The sequence below is a fragment of the Mus caroli genome, chromosome 19 (assembly GCF_900094665.2).
Source record: "Mus caroli chromosome 19, CAROLI_EIJ_v1.1, whole genome shotgun sequence".
Lineage (NCBI taxonomy): Eukaryota > Metazoa > Chordata > Mammalia > Rodentia > Muridae > Mus > Mus caroli.
The window spans coordinates 27161152-27165539 of record NC_034588.1 but is presented as its reverse complement, the minus strand read 5'-3'; the positions used below and the strand labels follow the sequence as shown (position 1 = coordinate 27165539).

At 46.3% G+C, this 4388-nt stretch overlaps 1 protein-coding gene across 1 annotated transcript in view; it reads left to right on the top strand.

The window, feature by feature from the left end:
* Gldc (glycine decarboxylase) overlaps positions 1 to 4388 on the top strand; it is an 82676-nt gene that overhangs the window by 63805 nt on the left and 14483 nt on the right. The window lies entirely within an intron of this gene.

Below are 4388 nucleotides of genomic sequence, written 5' to 3'. Positions count from 1 at the left end.
AGTTTATAAAGGAAGGGGGAGGGAACCCAATTTCCCGCCAAGTAACTCAGGGTCCAGTAGCAGGATGAACACGTGTGTGACTCCAGGCAGCAAGGGCAGGTTCCAGCAGTGGGCGTGGCAGGATGAATGAGCCGGTAGCTCCACCCTTGAGCAGGCAGGTTCCAGGCTGGGGGGAAGGGAGGCCACATTAACCAGCAGAAAGGAACGACGACACAGTGTTCTTCTCAAAGCAGTTTATTCAGGAACCTTTTAACATCATGCATGAATCTCTCTCCCAAACCAATCTCTCCAGGAATTCTTAATCATCTCCCCCGCCCCCAATTGCAATCCCTTATATAACTCCTCAACCATGCCCCATCAGTCCAGTCCACGTAACAGCAGTCCACTGGCCAGAATCATCACTTGTTATATGGTCCGATCGTGCATCATGGTGCACCTGCACAGTTCACCCAGTGGACATGGCTTAATCAGGGTGTATGAGGAAGTCAGGTGGAAGTCATGAGACTTGGCTCCAGTCCTGGGCGCCATCTTGGGACTGCTGCCACACCCACTCCTCACATCTCCCCCTTCTTTATTTATTCACTGAGAGAATGCCTGCCTTAGGTTGCTCCCTGCTGCAATGCCCCTTACCCATCCTTGGAAGACAAACAGCATTGGTTTGATCCCTGTCTTAGGTTGGTGACACACCCAGGGAGTCTTACCCATCATTGACTACTTCTCTAGCATGCCAAGCCACACTTGAGGAGACTGTCCTGTTTCCACTGCCGCAAAAGCCTGTATCATCAAGGCTTGGGCTCTGTGCTGATGACTCTGCATGCAGCAGGTGCACCAGAAGGCCAGGATGCTGATTAATATCTGACACAGAGCAAGTCCATCAATTCCAACCCACTCTTTCAAGAGGGAGACAGCTGTCAGCAATCCAAAGCTTCTGCAATACCTGTGGATAAATTATTCACAGCCTCTGCAGTTTGTAAGGGATATGGCCGCAGCCGTGGCTGCAGTAGCAGAGATTGCTACAGCAGTGAAAATGGTCGCAGTAATGCCAAAAATCTTTCTTAGGTCTAAACAAAGTCATAACAGAAGGAGCTTGAACAGGCAAAGGTACAAAGCAAGGCATCCTAGTCACAACAGCTAAATGATATTCAGATGCATTACCGCACATAATATAATAACAATTATTACTACTACAATTAACAACATTATTCTCATAACTACCATTATAAACAATAAACACAAAAGGAGGTCACAAACAGGCATAGCCTTAAAGAAAGCATTGCGCCCTCCAGCAAGTTGAGATACAGAGGTTTCAAACACACTAGACCCATTCTAATAAAAACATGCATTGCCCCAGGCCTCTCCCACCACCTGGCTTAAGGGGGAAAGATCAGTGCAACTACCATTCACCCCACCTAACAACCATACATTAAAAGGATTACTAGCTCCTACTTGAGCTGAATTTTGACATGTCCAATTATACCCTGAAAAGGAACTATTATGGACTGTACCTATATAAGGGGAAAAGGAAAAATAATTCTTCACTGCCCAAGCTACTTTTCTAGATTGACAGCCCGTCCAAGGTGAAAGGGAATCACGAACACTCCTACAAAAAGGGGGCCCATCTAGGTTAGGAGGGTATAGTGCCATTGCCCTTGGATATATTGGCAGGCCACACCTCTCGAATCCAGGTAGCATTAGCTTTAGTAGATACAGCTGAACACAATCACTCATTTTGAATCATCTGAAAACACAATCCCTTTAGCTGAAGCAGCATACATTCCTGCAATGGAGCTATCTCTCCATTCCATGGTAAAAAAGGCAATTGTAGCAAAGCATTAGATGTAAAGAATTGAGGAAACACTTGCGCCAAATGCATCAATTGCATGGGTTTTGGGAACACAGACATATTTCCCCAACGTAGCTCTTCGGTTCTCACTAGCGGGAACATTCCCAGCCTCAGGAACATCCACATCCTCATCATTCTGTTTGCCCTGAATTGCTCTGGTCAGCCATTCTGGGACCCACAGCGGTTGTCGGTGATCCTGGGGAAACACACAAACAGACCCTCTCGCCCAAACCAACTGAGAGCCCTCCTCTCTTACCTGATTCAGCGCCTCATTACCTCTCTGGAGTTCTGCGCCACATCTTCCAGACCGGCAAAAACCCTTTTGGTAAAAGCCCCTGTTCCTCTGCAAACTTCAAGTCCCCATGGTGCTTGGTGCAACTTGTCCCCAAACCGGAAACCTTAACTTGTCCCAAAACCGGGAACCTTATCGTCTCAATCCGAGAACTTTAATTGTCCCACTTACCCGGGAACCTTACCAGCTAGCTGCCCTGACTGAGATGAGTTATGAATGTCCCCTTACTGGCCACCATTTGTCACCTCTGATTCCGACCAGCAGAAAGGAACTACAACACAGCGTTCTTCTCAAACCAGTTGATTCAGGAACCTTTTAACATCATGCATGAATCTCTCTCCCAAACCAATCTCTCCAGGAATTCTTAATCATCTCCCCCGCACCCAATCACAATCTCTTATAAGACCCCCTCAACCATGCCCCATCAGCCCAGTCCACNTAAGAGCAGTCCATTGGCCAGAATCATTACTCATCATATGGTCCGATCTTGCATCATGGTGCACCTGTGCAGTTCACAGAATGGACGTGGCTTAATCAGGATGTATGAGGAAGTCAGATGCAAGTCATGAGACTTGGCTGCAATCCTTGGCACCATCTTAGGACTGCTGCCACACACGCACCTCACAAATATTCATGCATCTCAACTCCTGAATTAATGGATCAGGGAACATGGAGGAAGAGGGATATGAAATGAAGTCCTCAGAGTTAGCCCTAAACAGTGTACAGAGATGAATCAGAAATTAACCTGCCTCTTCTCTTCAGCTCCGTGGCCTGAATGCATTGTCCTGGAATGACTGGAGGTGCTTTCAAATCCACAGTCCAAACAAGGCCAATTACAGTAAAGATGAAGTCTACCTCTAGGTAGAGTTTGAGACTTTGTTTATTGTATGTGTATGGATGTTTTGTCTGTTTATATGTCTATGTACTGTGTCTATACAGTGCCTGTTGGGTATATTAGATTGCCTGGGATTAGAATGACACATTTAGGTATTAGCCACTGTATGGGTCCTGGAAACAGGAAGAGCAGCCAGTGTTTTTAAGCACTAAGTGATTTCTCCAGTCCCTATAATTCTTATTTTATTTTTGTTTTTTTTCCCCCCTTTTTGGTTTATTTTTGTTTTTGTTTTTGAGACAGGCGTCTTTGAGCTCCTAAGCCAGCTGCGTCTGTCTCCCGAGTCCTGGCCTTCCCAGCATGCATCTCATTCAAGCATGCCCAGCTTCATTTATGATTTTTAATGAAAAGTTTCTTGGAAGCAAAGGCAGCAGTTCGGTACCCTGGAGCCTTGAAGCTGCCTTTGAAATGTTATGCAAGTCGTTTGCAAATTAGAGGAACAAGCCCGAAGAGAATGAAAATTGTCTTCTTTGCAAGCAACCAGACCCCCAGTTCCCTTTGATCCATGGCTCCTGTAAACTTGGGCTATTTGTACAAACAAATTTGGGATGGAGATTGTTTCTTACATATAGAAAGTAAGAAAGTCCCTAAGGCTGTTTTGGTCATAAGCCCAGAATACCAAACCAAGCATGAGTGTTAAAGCTAAGTAAGTAGTGTTTGTTTGAGCCTTATCTTATTTCAGGCTGTTACTTCTCCCATAGACACACTGGGTGGAGCTTCTTCATTATCCTGTGCACCCATTGTGGATCCTCTCTCCCTGATGCCCCTAAACCCCTCCTGATGTCCTACTACTGTCACTGCCTGGTCTCACCAGCATGCGCTTTGGCCTCATCCCACTGAGAATAAAACCCATGAGTGGGCAAGAGGTCAAGGACCAGACTGAGTGGGAATGGGGGAGGGGGAAGTGGAGCAGGTGGAGGTGTCAACCTTAAAATGGTGAGTTAGCCTTAAGGTAATGTCCTTTTCCTTGCTAGGACCCCCTTCCACTTGCACAGTCTATGGGAGCTGCCATGAGGCTTGGCTGGGTCTGGCAGCTTTCCTGAGTCTGGACCATGCCCCTTCAGATGCTGGACAGAGCATATGTGTGCCCTTGAGCTCCCTAGCACTGTCTTGCTTCCTCACTCTCTCTCACACTCTGCTCCACAACCCTGGCTATTTGTTGCATGTGACAGACCCTGCTTCAGGGTATTTTCTTTTTTTTTTAATTTTTAATATTTTTATTACATATTTTCCTCAATTACATTTCCAATGCTATCCCAAAGTCCCCCATAGCGCCCCCCAATTCCCTACCCACCCATTCCCATTCTTTTGCCCTGGCATTCCCCTATATTGGGGCATATAAAGTTTGCAAGTCCAATGGG